General features: G+C 38.7%; 1 protein-coding gene and 1 long non-coding RNA gene across 3 annotated transcripts in view; one reads left to right on the forward strand and one right to left on the reverse strand.

The window, feature by feature from the left end:
- Nucleotides 1–20,576, forward strand: part of LOC309640596 (uncharacterized protein) — a 601,312-nt gene that overhangs the window by 279,459 nt on the left and 301,277 nt on the right. For both annotated transcript variants that reach the window (XR_014252286.1, XM_082419559.1), the window contains one exon: nucleotides 10,456–10,603. The gene's annotated coding sequence lies outside the window, so the exon portion shown is untranslated. The remainder of the gene's footprint in view (nucleotides 1–10,455; nucleotides 10,604–20,576) is intronic.
- LOC309640628 overlaps nucleotides 1–20,576 on the reverse strand; it is a 933,213-nt gene that overhangs the window by 252,998 nt on the left and 659,639 nt on the right. The gene's annotated exons all lie outside the window — the stretch shown is intronic.

Here is a 20,576-nt window from a genome sequence, read left to right on the forward strand (position 1 = left end):
CAACCCCAAAGCAAACTACAAAAGCCTGCACTTCTAAGATGTAAATTTCAGTAATGACATGGATCAGAAACAAGTGGTGGACACACGAGCCTACCTCTCACACTTAGGCAATTAAGCAAATCCAGTGCATGGGGTGCTGTGATTGCTCTCTAATTACTGGCTAAATTGGAATTTGGGTATAAGTGAAGGATAAACATCGCGTGCTAGAATTCCTACTTCTTCATAGTTTTCCAAGAACACTATTCCCGACCCTGTGAATCTCTTAGGATTTTACTAGAATGTGATCACACCGTAGGCAGAGATACAATAAATAATGCAGGCTTTTGTAACTGGAAAACAGATGCAGTGTGTCCATGGAGGAACATGTTTTCTAGACTTACTTGAGGGTAGGACAGAGAGATGTTAAACTGAAGCATTGAAGGTGGTGTTTCCTACTACCTGGCTTTATGAGCTTTATGCTTATGCCCTGGGGAGTTTCAGTGAACTGTATATGTCTATCTCAGGAAGGCCAAGTATAAATCTCTCAGCCCTGTTGCAGTTGGCAGACCCCTAGATATTACTTCTATTTTCATACACCCAAATTTTAGAGAAGTCATGATTCTACAAGCAACAAAATTAGGTATTTAAGGATTCTTTAAATAAACTGGACATCTGTGTCCAATTATTTAACTGAACATCCATTTCTTTTTAATATAAATAAGATCATAAGAAAGAAAATCAAGACCATCTGAAAGAAAATGTTAACAAAGAAAAAACTGAATGCTCAGATGCAAGTCATTTCTCCACGTTCAATTTGTTTTTGAAATGTCATTGATCAGAAATAATAGTGTTCTTGGAACCAATGGTAGTAACTTCATCTGGCCTGGTGGCTCAGAAACAGTCTTTAGGAGAACCAAGCATCATCGGGATACAGGAGGAGAGTCTTCGTCCTACGAATTCACTCTTTGTGGTCAGTGGAAGTAGCCTCCTAACTGGTTGTCCATCTTCTACCCTTGACCCCCAGCCTAGTCTCAACAAAGCAGCCAGCGGTGATCCATTTAATAACATCAGACCATGTCATCCTGCTACTCAAAACATCCAAATGGCAGCCCATTTCATTTGGAGTGAAAGCCAGTAGGCATGTGAGCTCCTTTCCAAGTTACTGCAGGGGAAATTTTACCATACGTTTTGTGGATACATATCACATGATCTCCAGCTTTCCAACCTGAGTTAGTTGTTTATTTCTCTTCTATTCAAAATCCAACTGTTAATCAATGACATATATTTTAAGTTTTTGATGACAACATTCAACTTTTATCCTATATTATCAATAGTTAATGTAACAGTAGTTGCTATAAGAGATAAATTTGAAATCTCTGTGACTCAGCACAGTACAAGCTTACTTTTTTTTTTTTTTTTTTTTGACCATGCTGCACGACTTGCAGGATCTCAGTTCCCTGACCTGGGCTTGAACCCAGGACACGGCAGTGAAAGCCCAGAATCCTGACCACTAGGCCACCAGGGAAATCCCCAAGCTTACTTCTTATTGCCATAATCCTTTGGGCCTGTTCCTGGTTGGTCAGCCTTCCACATGGTCAATCAGGAACCCAGGCTCCTCCACTCCTGTGGCTCCTCCCTGCTCTAGGTTCTTGGAGCCTCTCTGTTTAGTCAGGCTGTGAGGAAAGAAAGTTGGAGGATTTTGCTGCAATATTTTTGCCAAAACTCACTGGCTAAAACTCAGGCACTTGGTTACACTTGGCTACAGAGGATGTTGGAAAATGCAGTGTGTGCCCAAGAGGAAGAGGAAATAGGTTTGTTGATTAGCTAGTAGGCTCCGCCATACCTATATGCCACTCTTTCCCTTAGTTAGTAAACCATATAACCTATCTATTATTTTTTATTTCCTGGCTGTTTAGGTCTTGCTCATAAATGCCCATCATGATTGGATATTGTGATATATTCTTCTTGGGTAGGCAGCAGAGGGGAAGGAGCAAGTCTCTGGAGTCAGAAATACCTGGGTTTACATTAAACTGGGCACTTTCTAGCTGTGTGCCTTTGGCTAAGTTATTTAACCTCTCTGATCATTAGCTTCACCTGTCCAAGAAGATATAAAATGCCAGCTTCGTGAGATGACTGAAAAAGAAACATATCAGAGAGCAGAACAGCAGAGGTTAAGAGCACAGATCCTGGAGCCAGCCTGCTTGGGTTTGAATCCTGGCTGTGTCAGCTTCAGTTTCCTCATCTGTAAAATGGGGATCATAATATTACCTGCCTTATAGAAGTTTTGGAGGAAATTAAATGAGTTAATATATGTAAGGCACTGAGAATGGTGCATGAAACGTAGAGTGTTAGCTCTCATTTGAGAGTATTTGGTGTGTCTTATAGGCTCTTGTTAAGTGATATCCTCTCCAGATTGTTGCTTGATACAGCTTGCTCTTTTCAGAAATGATTGAAGACTGAAACCCCCAAAGATCTCCCAAAAGGGAGAGTAGGATTTCAGAGTAGGATTTCAGGCATATTAGTGGGATGTCAAGGAGCTGTTTGTGTAGAGAGCCCTTCCAAGTGACCACCTGCTTTGATTACTGCAATGTTGGTTCTGGGTCCTGGAGGTAATTGCACAGAGAGTACATTGACTCAGGGCTCTTTGGAATGATTTAAAAAAAATTGTGTGATGTGAGGTTAAATAGCACAGGACTCATTACCAGCTTGGGTGGACAATGGCGAGGGGAGGTTATTCAGGGTATTAGGCTTATCTAAGTAGGAGATTGCAGTCTGAAAAATTGTTTAAAGAGAAATATAATTAGAATAATGGGACAACATAATGGGAAATCAATGGTATTAATGTAATTGCTAATTACTATATTAGAACATTTATCCAAATCTCTTCTCCTTAAAACTAAAAACATGAAATTAAGTCACCACAGTAGACAATTTGTGTAGAGGGACTCAGGGATTTTGGATTACTTTGGAAAATCTGCCTAGAACAATTTGTCATTGTACCAAACATCAAGCTGGACCGTCTCAGTTTCAAGAAGAGAATGTGCATGAGAGGACTCATGTTTTCGCTCTATTCATCTTGGTCATTTTAGGTCTCATGGGTTCTGGGCATTAAGAGTTTTCTGTTTGAAATGGACTTTTTCCCTCCTGTGTTTGTTGGCTATATGTATGTCATCTTTGGAGAAATGTCTGTTTAGGTCTTCTACCCATTTTTTGATTGGGTTGTTTGTTTTATTGATACTGAGCTGCATGAGCTGCTTATATATTTTGGAGATTAATCCTTTGCAGTTGCTTCATTTGCAAATATTTTCTCCCATTCTGAGGGTTATCTTTTTGTCTTGTTTATGGTTTCGTTTGCTGTGCAAAATCTTTTAAGCTTAATTAGGTCCCATTTGTTTATTTTTGTTTTTATTTTCATTACTCTAGGAGGTGGGTCAAAAAAGATCTTGTTGTGATTTATATCAAAGAGTGTTCTGCCTATGTTTTCCTCTAAGAGTTTTATAGTGTCTGGCCTTACATTTAGGTCTTTAAACCATTTTGAGTTTATTTTTGTGTATGGCGTTAGGGAGTGTTCTAATTTCATTCTTTTACATGTAGCTGTCCAGTTTTCCCAGCACCACTTATTGAAGAGACTGTCCTTTCTCCATTGTATATTTTTGCCTCCTTTGTCATAGATTAGGTGACCATAGGTGTGTGGGTTTATCTCTGGGCTTTCTATCTTGTTCCATTGATCTATATTTCTGTTTTTGTGCCAGTACCATACTATCTTGATTGCTGTAGCTTTGTAGTAGTCTGAAGTCAAGGAGCCTGATTCCTCCAGCTCCATTTTTCTTTCTCAAGATTGCTTTGGCTATTCTGGGTCTTTTTTGTTTCCATACAAATTGTAAAGTTTTTTGTTCTAGTTCTGTGAAAAATGCCATTGGTAGTTTGACAGGCATTGCATTGAATCTGTAGATTGCTTTGGGTAGTATAGTCATTTCCACAGTGTTGATTCTTCCAATCCAAAAACATGGTATATCTCTCCATCTGTTTGTATCATCTTTAATTTCTTTCATCAGTGTCTTATAGCTTTCTGCATACAGGTCTTTTGTCTCCTTAGGTAGGTTTATTCCTAGGTATTTTATTCTTTTTGTTGCAGTGGTAAATGAGATTTTTCCCTTAATTTCTTTTTCTGATCTTTTGTTGTTAGTATACAGGAATGCAAGAGATTTCTGTGTATTAATTTTTTATTCTACAGCTTTACTAAATTCATTGATTAGCTCTAGTAGTTTTCTGGTGGCCTGTTTAGGATTTGCTCTGTATGGTATCATGTCATCTGCAAACAGTGACAGTTTTACTTCTTTTCCAATTTAGATTCTTTTTATTTCTTTTTCTTCTCTAATTGCTGTGGCTAAACCTTCCAAAACTATGTTGAATAATAGTGGTGAGAGTGGACAACCTTGTCTTGTTCCTGATCTTAGTGGAAATGCTTTCAGTTTTTCACCACTGAGAATAATGTTTGCTGTGAGTTTGTCGTATATGGCCTTTATTATGTTGAGGTAGGTTCCCTCTATGCCCACTTTCTGGAGGGTTTTTATTATAAACTGGTGTTGAATTTTGTCAAAAGCTTTTTCTGCATCTATTGAGATGATCATATGGTTTTTATTCTTCTATCTGTTAATATGGTGTATCACATTGATTAATTTGCATATATTGAAGAATCCTTGCATCCCTGGGACAAATCCCACTTGATCATGGTGCATGATCCTTTTAATGTGTTGTTCGATTTGGTTTGCTTGTATTTTGTTGAAGATTTTTGCATCTATGTTCATCAGTGATATTGGCCTGTAATTTTCTTTTTTGGTGATGTCTTTGGTATCAGTGTGTTGGTGGCCTTGTAGAACAAATTTGGGTGTGCCACCCTCTACAGTTTTTTGGAAGAGTTTAAGAAGGATAGGTGTTAGCTCTTCTCTAAATATTTGATAGAATTCACCTATGAAGCCATCTGGTCCTGGACTTCTGTTTGTTGGAAGACTTTTAATCACAGTTTCAATTTCATTACTTGTGATTGGTCTGTTCATATTTTCTGTTTCTTCCTGATTCAGTCTTGGAAGGTTGTACTTTTCTAAGAATTTGTCCATTTCTTCCAGGTTGTCCATTTTATTGGCATATAGTAGCTTGTAGTAGTCTCTTATGATCCTTTGTATTTCTGTGGTGTCAGTTGTAACTTCTCCTTTTTCATTTCTAATTTTATTGATTTGAGACTTCTCCCTTTTTTTCTTGATGAGTCTGCCTAAAGGTTTATCAGTTTTGTTTATCTTCTCAAAGAACCAGCTTTTAGTTTTATTGATCTTTGCTATTGTTTTCTTCATTTCTATTTCATTTATTTCTGCTCTGATTTTTATGATTTCTTTCCTTCTACTAACTTTGGTTTTTGTTCTTCTTTCTCTAGTTGCTTTAGGTGTAAGGTTAGGTCATTTATTTGAGATTTTTCTTGTTTCTTGAGGTAAGATTGTATTGCTATAAACTTCCCTCTTAGAACTGCTTTTGCTACATCCCATAGGTTTTGCGTCATCGTGTTTTCATTGTCGTTTGTTTCTAGGTATTTTTTGATTTCCTCTTTGATTTCTTCAGTAGTCTATTGGTTATTTAGTAGCATATTTTTTAACCTTCATGTGTTTGTATTTTTTACAGTCTTTTTTTCCCGTAATTGATTTCTAATCTCATGGTGTTATGGTCGGAAAAGATGCTTGATATGATTTCAATTTTCTTAAATTTACTGAGGCTTGATTTGTGACCTCTGCTTTCAATTCTTTTGGGTATATACCTAGGAGTGGAATTGCTGGGTCATATGGTAATTCATGTGTAGCTTCTTGAGGAACAGCCAAACTGTTTTCCTGGAGTTGTTCTTGACACCTGTGAACATGGTGACAGGTTGCAGAGATGGGGATGAGGTCTGACACTAGAACACAGAGTGAAAGGGAGGAAACTGGACCTCAGGAAAACAGCAGAAGCCCCAGTGAGTGGTCTGGCCATGCGCAGTGTTGGCATTTCTAAAACATTCTCAAGTGTGGTTTGTGGACCTGTGTTGGCTTCACCTGGGCGCTGATTAGACCTGAAGCATCTCAGGGCCTGTCCCAGAAGCATCTGTTTGTACTTCTCTAACTTAAATGTTCATGGGCATATTTCCTGGTCATCTTGTTAATGTGCATATTCTGAGAGGAGTGGTCTGAGAATCTGTATTTCCAACATGCTCTCAGGTGCTGCTGGGCCTGCTGGCCCCTGGACTATACCTTGAAGAATAAGTGAGGATCAGTACTATCTGTGTATTGGAATCACCTGGTGAACTTTTCAAACATCCCAATGCCTGGGCCCAACCACAGAGGTTCTGATGTTATTGGTTTGGGGTGGGCCCTGGCATTCAGTATTTCAATAATGTTACCATTGCAGTCTACCATGCAGCCAGGGTTGAGAACTTCTATTCTGGGTTGGGACATTGTCCTGTCTCTTGCACATGTGTCCTCCTTCCCTCCTTCCTGCTTTCTTTCCAAACTTTCCTGCTTAAAACTGAGTCAGATTCCCAACAGATTGATATCTCTGGCTCCTGTTTGTCATTCACATTGCCTCCAGATGAATCCTCCTTAAGCTAGTGCTGAACAGACTGCTCCCTTGCAAAAACTTGCAATGACTCTCATTGCCCTCCATGAATAAAAAAGACCATGTATCTATCCTGTAAGCCTCTCCTTGGGGTAGCTGCAACCTATTTTTCCAGCCATGTCTCCCTCTTTAGTAAGCCCTGTATCTCAGAAAAACTAATTTCTGTCCTCTGAATATACCATGGATTTTCCTATCTTTCTGATTTTACTTGGGTTGACTGTCCATCTGGTTAATCTTTTCTGCATATCTGTCGGTCAAGGACCACCCCTATTTTTACTTCCTCTACCAAAGCCTTTCTTGATCTTTGCAATTGAAGTAATCCTTTTTCCTCCAGCACTTTGTTTCTTTCTTTCTTACAGCATTTTCCCCTTTGTATTGCTGGGGTTTGCCTTCTGCTCTCATTCTTCTTACTGGGTTGCAAACTCTCTGGGGGCCTCAGCCTCTTCTTTCTTATCTTTGATCCCCTGCTGGGCCTACTAAAGTGTCAGGCACATGGTGGGTGTCCACAAAGATTGGTTAAATTGTATCCAATTGAGTAATTTGCCTCCATGCTATTAATTCAGTTTTGACCTTGCTGCAGTATACTGACATTTTAATTTCTCTGCCTGACATTTAGTAAATCTTTAGGAATTTTACTTAAATAAATGATTTCCTGAAAGCTCCAAATGTTCTTCATAAACATGGGCTATAGCTTCTGCAGTGTCTTCAAAAGTTTACAATGTTTTAATTTTTCACTCTGTACTAGTTTGTTAGCATTATGGGCTTCCTGGTGTCCTGAGACAGTGTGGGATCTGATAGGAAGTCAGAGGCCACGTTCATTCCACTTGCAAAGACTCATTATGTTCTAAAAACTTTGGAGTGCGGTGGTAATGAGCCATGATTCTAGGAAACCCATCCAGCTCTGACTCCTCCTCACTGTTCGGGTGGGAACCTCTTCAGTAGTTAAGTGGGTGATGGGACTTGGAAGGTAATGACGTTTCCTGCAATTAGATCGTGTCCCCAGCAGTTGCTTGCAATCCTATAGGAACAATTATAAGGAATCCCCTCTCATTTGGGACAATGAGATATGCACATTTTCTAACGGGCTAATTAGTGTAGTTATCATTTTTTAGCCAAAAATGTCAATGTGTAGGATTTAATTAGTCTGCCCTAGGATTATAAGATAACTTCTTAGTTTAGTCAGTCTGTCAGCATTTTCAGGATTTGGAAGGATGCTGGGAACTATCACCTACATATTTACATAAACTTTTAAGACTTCTAGAAAAATTACTGTGACAAGCAGGTAAAGTCTCCAGAAATAAAATATTCTAATCTAGATGGGGGGAAGAGTTGTGATCAAAGGACTATTTAGTTAGTGGAAAGTGTAAAAAACAGGCCTTGACATCAATTATTCTTATTTCTACATTTCAGGACTGAGGTGGTTCAGACATTGTAGTCTCTGCTTTAGACTCCTTTGGTTTCTCGTAGCAGAACCTGATTCCACCTGGTTAAGCTATGTGGGAATTTATTGCCAGGATATTGGGTAATGCACGGAATGAAGGAGACCCTGAATAACTCAGCCATGCAACGTAGGAGACCAGAGAAGCTTCTGGGACATAGGTAACAGGAACTAGTGGGCAGTCTCTTCAGGATTCTGCTGGTAAAACAAACACGTTGCAAATAGTTTTAGTTCTTTTGGTTTTCCAGGGAAAGAGAGTTGGATTGGCCTGTTTTGGGTCATGGAATGGGTCGAATAGCATCCCCTCAAAATTCATGTCCACCCAGAACTTCAAAACATGGGACCTTATTTAGAATAAGGCTTTTTACAGATGTAACTAAGGTAAGGGTAGAAATGAGGCCATACTTGATAAGGGTGGGTCCTGCATCTGATGTGAATGTCCTAATGAGAGTCAGAAAAGAAGGAGACCCAGAGACACGGAGAAGGAGGTGAGATAGGAGTGATGTGTCTACAAGCTGAGGAACATCAAGGATTGACAACATCCACTGTAGGTTGGAAGGGAGACAGGGGACAGTTTATCCCTCAGAGTCTCCAGAAATAACCAACCCTGATGGCAGCTTGATTTTGGACTGGGGTCCTCCTAAACTGTGAGAGAGTAAGTTTTTGTTGTTTTGAGCCAGGAAGTTTGTGGTAAGTTGTTTTGGTACCCTTAGGAAACAAATACAGGTCATATGTCCATTCTTTGTCCAGGAGAAGTAGGTACCTTAACTGACAGCCTCACTGTAACTGTGTGCAGTGGGCTAAAGGGACTTCCCCAAAGCAAATCCAGTGGTGTCATCAAAAAAAAAAGAACATGGATGGGTGCAGAAACCACAGGAATGTCCATTCCATATCTTACAGTCCTATTTTCCCTGGAGGGCTGGGGGACGAAGTTGGGAAATGCGCTGTCTGGTACCTGCCTCAAGTATAATGTGAAGCATATCCTCAGATTTTGCAAAGTTACAGCTAGTAATGCTACAAGTCTTTTGGAGGAGAATTGGTGGCATGGCGGGGGTGGTGGTGTGAAAGATACAGAAAGGCAATGTATAGGACAAAGGCTTTGTTTATATGGTCAGGATATGATATATGATCAAATATGATAGATATGGGTCAGGAAGGAAAACTCTGAAATGAATGAAAATTTACTGCTGTATTAATTAAAAGCATCTCGGAATAATGATCCCACTTCATCCTTTGACTGGGACATTGTGACAAATGTGGGTTGATAATCAAAAGAATAAATTCTAGCCTATGTGCAGAGAAGTCACGGTGGGCTAAGTGGAAATCGTCAATCTTGTATTCCATTCCCCTTAAGTTATTAGGTATCTGGTGGCCAGAGAGTTATCTTTGTGTTTATTTCCTTTGCACCTCTAAAAACAACAACAACAACAACGACAACAGCAACAAGAGCTAGTATTTATTGAGGGCTTTCCATGAGCCAAGAACCATGCCAAATGTGTCACACATGCATCATTTTATTTAATCCTCAAATAACTCAATATTGTTGATATTGCTAGTGGCTCTGATTTTGCGGTGTGGAAACAAAGGTCTAGACAGGTTCAGTAACTTTCCTAGAGTCTCATACTGGTAAGTGGTGATGGTAAGATTCAAACCCCAGAGACTAAATTCTTAAGTAACTGTTTAGCTGTTATGTGTACCCTCACTGTATCTATGTCATTTCATTAAAGAATTAACTACTTTTTTTGGTTGTTGCTATAATATTTCATTCAAAAGCCCAGAAGCCTTGCTCATGTGGAATGTCCCTTGAAAACTTTCAAATGTCAGTGGAATGAGCTAGAACTTTCTTTGTGCCATGAAGTGTACTGTCTGCTAAGCTAATCTCTTTCCTACTGGGAAATATGTATAATATGAACTGGTTTAGCTAGATTGAAAATCAATCATCAAGGCCACTGAGGATGCTAAAAAAAATAATCAAAAGCAGTTAGCATACAAATGAAAGTGATTCCCTATAACTCTGTGTGGGATAAATTTCCTGAACTATACCAATAAATCAAGGTCGTGGAAGCTCAGTTATAAAGGAAGATAGATTGAACAGTTTTCCTGTTAAAAACAAGCTGTTTGTACTATGTATCTATCAGCTAGTTATTCAGGTCTAATTTAGGAATGTGCAAGTAAACATGGCCAAATATATTTAAATATACTTGCACTCAAAGTTGCCAAGTAATGCTCTGCATTGACATAACTAAATTATTTCTGGAATCTTTGAAGTTCCTTTTGTGTAACTGTAATAAGAAATTCTTTGCTATAAGAAAAGTAGTTTGTAAATACCACCCCCCCCCTTTTCCCATTCTTTGAGGTTACATTTTTGTTGTTGTTTATTAATGGAGGGCTTTTTGAATTCATAGGACGCACTGTTGGAGCATACTCTCTCAGTTGTGTTGAGAGACTTCCCTGCTGGTATTTTAGAGATACAGATGAAGCCAGACAGATCAAGCTGCTTCTCATTCTTATCCCAAGAAGCTGGCTGACTGCAGGGCCTCCGGACTCTGTCAGGTACTGCAGTAATTTGTATCAGGACCTTGGGGCTTTAAATCAACAGACAGGATGCTTTTCTTGACTGGCCTTAGGCTATTTCTTCTAATCCACTCCAAACCTCTCCCGTGTTGTTCCAAGAGATCTAACCAAATGTGCTTGCCATAGCCTGCATGGGATGTTTCCCTAGGTAAGAGCTAAGAGCATGGGTTCTGGAATCTGACTGCCTGGCTTCCAGTCTTGAATTTTTCATGCCCTGGCTTGTGAATGGGGAAGTGACTGAATTTTCTATGTACCTGAGCTACCTCATCTATAATATGCATATAATAAAGTATCTAGCTTATAGAATTGTTTTGAAGTTTAAATGGGATAATCCAGATAGAGTCATTAACATGGATCCTGGCACATAAGGATCTTACCAAAAAAATGTTTATTAGCTAAACACAAGTCCTGGAGTTAGTGAACATTATTGATCTTACCTGCCCAGCATAATTCCCCTTCTTGCAAATTTATGTCTTGCTTTTCCATTGGGGAATCATACCTTGATTAAGCTTGGTCCATGTGGTTTGGGTGGTTGACTCGTCCTCTCCCTTATCCTCAAGTCCAGAAGTGGCCTTATGATACAGATTTGACAAATCAGCCTATTCCATTCCCTCATGGCCACAGTGACTGGGTCAAAGATGGGCTTGAGACCCAAGTGGACCAATGAAACTTTTCTTGGACTTTGGTAGAGTGTTGGGAAACAGAAGCTGATGTTGCTAGGATGCAGGATGTAAGCCTGGAGGTGCCAGGGGCCACTACGGGGACTGGGCATACCTGAGAGAGGGAAAACAGAACAGAGAGATGGAGTGAGAGAGACTGAGTCTTGGAAACTGGCATCCTTGATGCTAGACTTACCACTGGACTTTTAAAACACTGAGCCCAATAAATGTCATTTTGCTGAAGCCAGTTTGATTAGATTTCCAACACCTAAAACTAAGGTGACCATGTGTCCTCATTTTGGGACAGTCCTACTTTATACCTGTTCTCCCAGCATAGTTATTAATAGTGTCTTATTTCACTCTTGGAAGTGTCCTAATTGAGAGGATAAATGTAAAACCCAGAAGTCCAGACCAATACAGCCACACTGAAGAAATACCCCTGTGGAGTCCCAATTCCCAACAGCTTCTCAAATCATTCAGCACATACTCTGTTCTGACTGGAGAGAGTTCTGGTGAACACACTTGTCTCCATCTCTAATGAGGGCCTGGGGCTCCTTCTAGGTTAGCAACTGCCACTATGACTCCCTTATTCCAGCTCTGACATTTAGGCTATGACTACTTAGCAGTACCTAGGAGCCTTGCCCTGGTAGCAGCAAGGTGAACTTTTCTGGTTAAGCAGTTAGCCTCACTAGTCAATCTCTCTCTCACCCTCTGTGTCTCCTTCCCCCCTCCTCCTTGAGTACTCACACATGCATCGCCCACCCCCCACATGTACACGTGCAACATTGGCCTAGATAAACACGACCAGCTCCCTTCACTTATTCCATCACCATGTTTGCTCACTTTCCAGTTGTGCTAAAGGGCACAGATGTGTGTTGGGAGTTGGATGGGCAGACAAATAAGGTCACTAGGATCATTTTACAGGCCGCTGAAGACGCATTGGATAATATTTGCCCTGTAGTAAGTTATGTTGTCTTCTTTGAATCTCTTGTTTTTCCCTGTTGATGAAGCAATACACTGGTCTTGAGTCCAAGTTTCATCCTTACCAACTGTGTATATATATAACTTTATATATATATATATATATATATATATATATATATATATATGTATGAAACTATATGTATAGTTTGTGTTTTTTTGGAGGGGAGTGGGAGACAAAGGTTACTTATATGAACAAAAATTGTTGTCTAGGTAACATGAGTTAATACCCATTGTTAATATTTATTGAGTATTTACTCTTTGCCAGGCCTATGATTAAGTACTTTCTGTGTATCATATCATTTAATCCTCACAATAACATGCCTAGTATGTATCATTAGCTTATACCTTTTTCAGATGAAGAAATTAAAGCAAAGAATTGGCAGAATCAGAATTCAAACCCAGGTCTGTGTGATCCTAGGTCTGTGCTTCTCCAGCTGATGTTATTCTGCTCATTTGTGTATGCGGACGAACACTCAACCTGAAGTCAGGAGCTCTGGTTTCCATTTCCCTCTCTGCCTTTAACCAGCTGGGTGACCTTCGGCAAGTCAATTTACCAAATTGGCCTTTATTTGCCTATCTGGCAAATGAGAGGCCAGATCTGATGACTCCTGAGGTCCCATGGGGCCCGATGATTTTGTGATTCTAGGTGTTTGGGTTTGAGGTCAGGAGTTCAGTTTTTCTTTAATGTTGTAAGGTCTAAATCTTCCCTTTGGTGGGGGATGCATTTTATCAGTCACCAAGGCTTCCAGCTGCAAATCCAGAATAAAGGAGAGGGGGTGGTTGGCGGCTGTGATGAAGGAGAATTTCCTGCTGCCAGATATTTAGAAAATGGTGAAATTTGCATTGAAAGTATATTATTAGTAGTAGAAAATAATGATTAATGCCATTTCATGTTCTCTTCACAAGTCATATTAGGTAATGAACAATGATAACACTATATGCATGATCGCTGATCCTTGTGACATTCAAAACAGATTCAAAATTCCCATTCACATACAGGACTCAGGGCACAATATTAAATTCAAACTTAGGGATCAGATTTAAAATTTAAATGCATATCCTCTTTGCATATCTATTTTGACACAGCATTACAAATTACTCACTGTAATATGAATTAAAGATGGACTTTAGTACAGTGGGGGAAACATTAAAAGAAATTCTGTTTAAATTTAAATCCCCTTTTTCCCTTTTCAGATTTTCTCCCCCATATTTATCCCTCAGTGTATCTGCTGATTATCAAAAGTATTGCTGTTTAAACAGTAATTTGTTCATTTACATTTTGTTTTTTGCTGGTAGCAACTGCCAAGAAGTAGTGTTGATATCTTGAATCACAATTAGTTCATTGTGATGTTCCTAAATGAGAGAATTCTAAAAGTACTCTGCCCTATCTACATTTTAGTATTTACCTAATGTACATAGTGTAGGGAGAACTGATGTCAAAAAAGGACAGAGTGGCAAATGTGCTTCTAAGTCTATTACAATAGAGCCAGTGAAATGTGCAAAATGACAAATTAAATTTAATGTTCAGGTGCATTGACAATTTGTTTGGGGGGTAAAAAGCAGCACCCTTTGCTAACCTGATAAGAATTAATCAGATTTTAATTACATGATGTGCAACCTGGACTGTTTAGCACATTTATGCCGAGTAATCCCTGGGGCATCTCAAACCAAGTAAAACTTCCGTCTCCTAAACCATGGGTTTGGTTTTGTGTTAATCATTTTCGGACCTTCTAATTTTTTTTTTTTTTTTTTTTGACAATCTCATTTCTTCTATGACACTAATAATTTCCTTTGGATTTTTCTTTCTTACAGAAGGGAACAATTTGCTATTTTGTGTAAAGTGAAGGCAATGCCAGTCTCCATGTCAGGGCCTGAAATTGTTTTCCCTGTATTTGCAAATATCCTCCCTGTTTTCATCTACCAGGGAAGCTCCCTGAGGTTAGGGGCGCAGTTTGTCACTACAGAGATGGAGCCTGACATTTTGGCCTCATTAACGTGGTGTTATAACAAAGCGAGTGAACCTCAAACTTAATTTAGCAAAACAACCAAGCCCATAAAAAAGGGCAGGAAAAGGAAATCAGAGGTGCTTCCAGTAAACTTTTATTATTGAACCTAAACATTTTTCTTAAAATTGCCATAAGCTTCCTAGCTCTGTGCTGGTACTTAGGAAGTTCCACTCACGGATGCTAGCAAAAAGTTTCCACACGAGACTCAGTAGATACAAAGACATTCCCAGTTGCATTCATTTTTGTGCTTCCTCAATTCCTGGAGGTCCTTGTTTAGCCTTTGATAAAATCAACCCTGAACTAATCAATGAGAAATTGCTGGGACTATGAATCCTGCAAAATCAATAAATTTGTATAATAATTACACAAGCATATTAGAGAAGCATGATAATACATAGGCCAGCAAACCCCAGGGAACATGCTCTTGAAATCTTTAAAACTCAGCCAGATGTGATGAAGTTTAGATGAGTAGAAAAGTTTAAATGAATTTTGAAAGAAAAGAGACCAGTTCGTCCTGGAGGCAGGGTCCTATCATCTGTGTGAAATGTCAAGTCCGTTCTCCTCCCCAACACTGTTCATATAGGCAAATCCAGTAACTGCTCACGGCTACATTCTCATGATCTGCCCCAAGATGATGACTCCTTCTACCAGCCCAGGTCACTAATCTCGTTGTTCTTCTCAACCCAAAACTGTGGTGTCATGAAGAGAGAACTGAATTGGAAACACACTTGAGTTCTAGTTACGACTATACCAGAAGCCCTTTAAATCTCTCTCAGCCTCAGTTTCCTTATCTCTAAAATGATTACAATAATGCTGAGTATATAAGGTGAAGTGTTGGTAAAAGCGCTGTCTAAATTGTTTACATTCTGTAGTTCCTGGATAACTTCCTGATCTGGAATAACTTCATCTCTGAGTAGAAGAGTCACAGTAGAGGCCTGTGATGGTTAGTTTTTTTTTTTTTTTTTAAAAACATCTTTATTGGAGTATAATTGCCTTACAATGGTGTGTTAGTTTATGCTGTATAACAAAGTGAATCAGCTATACATATACATATATCCCCATATCTCCTCCATCTTGCGTCTCCCTCCCACCCTCCATATCCCACCGCTCTAGGTGGTCACAAAGCACCGAGCTGATCTCCCTGTGCTATGCGGCTGCTTCCCACTAGCTATTTTACATTTGGTAGTGTATATATGTCCATGCCACTCTCTCACTTCGTCCCAGCTTACCCTTCCCCCTCCCCGTGTCCTCAAGTCCATTTTCTACGTCTGCATCTTTATTCCTGTCCTGCCCCTAGGTTCTTCAGAAACTTTTTTTTTGTTTTTTAAGATTCCATATATATGTGTTAGCATATGGTATTTGCTTTTCTCTTTCTGATGTACTTCACTCTGTATGACAGTCTCTAGGTCCATCCACCTCACTACAAATAACTCAATTTCGTTTCTTTTTATGGCTGAGTAATATTCCATTGTATATATGTGCCACATCTTCTTTATCCATTCATCTGTCGATGGACACTTAGGTTGCTTCCAAGTCCTGCCTATTGTAAATAGAGCTGCAGTGAACATTGTGGTACATGACTCTTTTTCAATTATGCTTTTCTCAGGGTATATGCCCAGTAGTGGGATTGCTGGGTCGTATGGAAGTTCTATTTTTAGTTTTTTAAGGAACCTCCATACTGTTCTCCATAGTGGCTGTATTGATTTACATTCCCACCAAGAGTGCAAGAGGGTTCCCTTTTCTCCACACCCTCTACAGCATTTATTGTTTGTAGATATTTTGGCGATGGCCATTCTGACCAGTGTGAGGTGATACCTCGTTGTAGTTTTGATTTGCATTTCTCAAATGATTAGTGATGTTGAGCATCCTTTCGTGTGTTTGTTGGCAATCTGTATATCTTCTTTGGAGAAATGTCTCTTTAGATCTTCTTCCCATTTTTGGATTGGTTTGTTTGTTTTTTTGATATTGAGCTGCCAGAGCTGCTTGTATATCTTGGAGATTAATCCTTTGTCAGTTGCTTCGTTTGCAAATATTTTCATCCATTCTGAGGGTTGTCTTTTCGTCTTGGTTATGGTTTCCTTTGCTGTGCAAAAGCTTTTAAGTTTCATTAGGTCCCATTTTTTATTTTAGTTTTTATTTCCATTTCTCTAGGAGGTGGGTCAGAAAGGATCTTGCTGTGATTTATGTCATAGAGTGTTCTGCCTATGTTTTCCTCTAAGAGTTTTATAGTGTCTGGTCTTACATTTAGGTCTTTAAACCATTTTGAGTTTATTTTTGTGTATGGTGTTAGGGATTGTTCTAATTTCATTCTTTTACATGTAGCTGTCCGGTTTTCCCAGCACCACTTATTGAAGAGGCTGTCTTTTCTCCATTGTATATTCTTGCCTCCTTTATCAAAAATAAGGTGACCATATGTGCGTGAGTTTATTTCTGGGCTTTCTATCCTGTTCCATTGATCTATATTTCTGTTTTTGTGCCAGTACCATACTGTCTTGATTACTGTAGCTTTGTAGTGTAGTCTGAAGTCCAGGAGCCTGATTCCTCCAGCTCCATTTTTCTTTCTCAAGATTGCTTTGGCTACTCGGGGTCTTTTGTGTTTCCATACAAATTGTGAAATTTTTTGTTCTAGTTCAGTGAAAAATGCCATTGGTAGTTTGATAGGGATTGCATTGAATCTGTAGATTGCTTTGGGTAGTATAGTCACTTTCACAATGTTGATTTTTCTAATCCAAGAACATGCTATATCTCTCCATCTGTTTGAATCATCTTTAATTTCTAGCATCAGTGTCTTATAGTTTTCTGCATTCAGGTCTTTTTGTCTCCTTAGGTAGGTTTATCCCTAGTTATTTTATTCTTTTTGTTGCAATGGTAAGTGGGAGTGTTTCCTTAATTTCTCTTTCAGATTTCTCATCATTAGTGTATAGGAATGCAAGAGACTTCTGTGCATTAATTTTGTATCCTGCTACTTTACCAAATTCATTGATTAGCTCTTGTAGTTTTCTGGTAGCCTCTTCAGGATTCTCTATGTATAGTATCATGTCATCTGCAAACAGTGACAGCTTTACTTCTTCTTTTCCGATTTGGATTCCTTTTATTTCTTTTTCCTCTCTGATTTCTGTGGCTAAAACTTCCAAGACTATGTTGAATAATAGTGGTTCCAGTGGACAACCTTGTCTTGTTCCTGATCTTAGAGGAAATGTTTTCAGTTTTTCACCATTGAGAACAACGTTGGTTGTGGATTTGACATATATGGCCTTTATTATGTTGAGGTAAGTTCCTTCGATGCCTACTTTCTGGAGGGTTTTTATCATAAATGGGTGTTGAATTTTGTCAAAAGCTTTTTCTGCATCTATTGAGATGATCACATGGTTTTTATCCTTCAATTTTTTAATATGGTGTATCACACTGCTTGATTTGCTTATATTGAAGAATCCTTGCTTTCCGGGGATAAACCCCACTTGATCATGGTGTATGATCCTTTTAATGTGCTGTTGGATTCTGTTTGCTAGTATTTTGTTGAGGATTTTTGTATCTATGTTCATCAGTGATATTGACCTGTAGTTTTCTTTCTTTGTGACATCTTTGTTTGGATTTGGTATCGGGTGATGGTGGCCTTGTAGAATGAGTTTGGGAGTGTTCCTCCCTCTGCTATATTTTGGAAGAGTTTGAGAAGGATAGTTGTTAGCTCTTCTCTAAATGTTTGATAGAATTCACCTGTGAAGCCATCTGGTCCTGGGCTTTTGTTTGTTGGAAGATTTTTAATCACAGTTTCAATTTCAGTGCTTGTGATTGGTCTGTTTATATTTTCTATTTCTTCCTGGTTCAGTCTCAGAAGGTTGTGCTTTTCCAAGAATTTGTCCATTACTTCCAGGTTGTCCATTTTATTGGCATATAGTTGCTTGTAGTAATCTCTCATTATCCTTTGTACTTCTTCATTGTCAGCTGTTACTTCTCCTTTTTCCTTTCTAATTCTATTGATTTGAGTCTTCTCCCGTTTTTTCTTGATGAGTCTGGCTAAAGGTTTATCAATTTTGTTTATCTTCTCAAAGAACAAGCTTTTAGTTTTATTGAACTTTGCTATTGTTTTCTTCATTTCTTTTTCATTTATTTCTGATCTGATCTTTAAGATTTCTTTCCTTCTGCTAACTTAGGGGTTGTTTTGTTCTTCTTTCTCTAATTTCTTTAGTTGTAAGGTTAGGTTGTTTATTTGAGATGTTTCTTGTTTCTTGAGGTAGGATTGTATTGCTCTAAACTTCCCTCTTAGAACTGCTTTTGCTGCATCCCATAGGTTTTGGGTCATCGTGTTTTAATTGTCATTTGTTTCTAGGTATCTTTTTATTTCCTCTTTGATTTCTGCAGTGATCTCTTGGTTATTTAGTAGTATATTGTTTAGCCTCCATGTGTTTGTATTTTTTACAGTTTTTTCCTGTAATTGATATCTAGTCTCATAGCGTTGTGGTTGGAAAAGATACTTGATACGATTTCAATTTTATTAAATTTACCAAGGCTTGATTTGTGACCCAAGATACGATCTGTCCTGGAGAGTATTCCATGAGCACTTGAGAAGAAAGTGTATTCTGTTGTTTTTGGATGGAATGTCCTATAAATGTCAATTAAGTCCATCTTGTGTAATATATCATTTAAAGCTTGTGTTTCCTTATTTATTTTCATTTTGGATGATCTGTGCATTGGTGAAAGTGGGGTGTTAAAGTCCCCTACTATGATTGTGTTACAGTCAATTTCCCCTTTTATGGCTGTTAGCATTTGCCTTATGTATTGAGGTGCTCCTATGTTGGGTGCATAGAGATTTACAATTGTTATATCGTCTTCTTGGATTGATCCCTTGATCATTATGTTGTGTCCTTCTTTGTCTCTTGTAATAGTCTTTATTTTAAAGTCTATTTTGTCTGATATGAGAATTGCTACTCCAGCTTTCTTTTGATTTCCATTTTCATGGAATATCTTTTTCCATCCCCTCACTTTCAGTCTGTATGTGTCCCTAGGTCTGAAGTGGGTCTCTTGTAGACAGCATATGTACAGGTCTTGTTTTTGTATCCATTCAGCCAGTCTATGTCTTTTGATTTGAACATTTAATCCATTAACATTTAAGGAAGTTATCGATATGTATGTTCCTATTACCATTTTCTTAATTGTTTTGGGTTTGTTATTGTGGGCTTTTTCCTTCTCTTGTGTTTCCTGCCTAGAGAAGTTCCTTTAGCATTTTTTGTAAAGCTGGTTTGGTGGTGCTGAATTCTCTTAGCTTTTGCTTGACTGTAAAGGTTTTAATTTTTCCGTCAAATCTGAATGAGATCCTTGCCAGGTAGAGAGATCTTGGTTGTAGGTTCTTCTGTTTCATCACTTTAAATATGTCCTGCCACTCCCTTCTGGCTTGCAGAGTTTCTGCTGAAAGATCATCTGTTAACCTTATGGGGAGTCCCTTGTATATTATTTGTTGCTTTTCCCTTGCTGCTTTTAATATTTTTTCTTTGTGTTTAATTTTTGATAGTTTGATTAATATGTGTCTTGGCATGTTTCTCCTCGGATTTATCCCATATGGGACTCTCTGCGCTTCCTGGACTTGACTATTTCCTTTCCCTTGTTAGGGAAGTTTTCAATTATAATCTCTTCAAATATTTTCTCAGTCCCTTTCTTTTGCTCTTCTTCTTCTGGGACCCCTATAATTCAAATGTTGGTGCTTTAATGTTGTCCCAGAGGTCTCGGAGACTGTCCTCAATTCTTTTCATTCTTTTTTCTTTACTCTGCTCTGAGGTAGTTATTTCCACTCTTTTATCTTCCAGGTCACTTATCCATTCTTCTGACTCAGTTATGCTGCTATTGATTCCTTGTAGAGATTTTTAATTTCATTTATTGTGTTGTTCATCATTGTTTGTTTGCTCTTTAGTTCTGCTAGGTCCTTGTTTAACGTTTCTTGTATTTTCTCCCTTCTATTTCCAAGATTTTGGATCATCTTTACTATTATTACTCTGAATTCTTTTTCAGGTAGACTGCCTATTTCCTCTTCATTTGTTAGGTCTGGTGTGTTTTTACCTTGCTCCTTCATCTGCTCTGTGTTTCTCTGTCTTCTCATTTTGCTTAACTTACTGTGTTTGGGCTCTCCTTTTTGCAGGCTGTAGGTTCGTAGTTCCCATTGGTTTTGGTGTCTGCCCCCAGTGGGTAAGGTTGTTTCAGTGGGTTTTGTAGGCTTTCTGCTTGAGGGGAATGGTGCTTGTGTTCTGGTGGATGAGGCTGGATCTTCTCTTTCTGGTGGGCAGGACCGTGTCTGGTGGTTTGTTTTGGGGTGTC

This window comes from Balaenoptera physalus, assembly GCF_965194825.1.
Source record: "Balaenoptera physalus genome assembly, chromosome: 13".
Classification (NCBI taxonomy): Eukaryota; Metazoa; Chordata; class Mammalia; order Artiodactyla; family Balaenopteridae; genus Balaenoptera; species Balaenoptera physalus.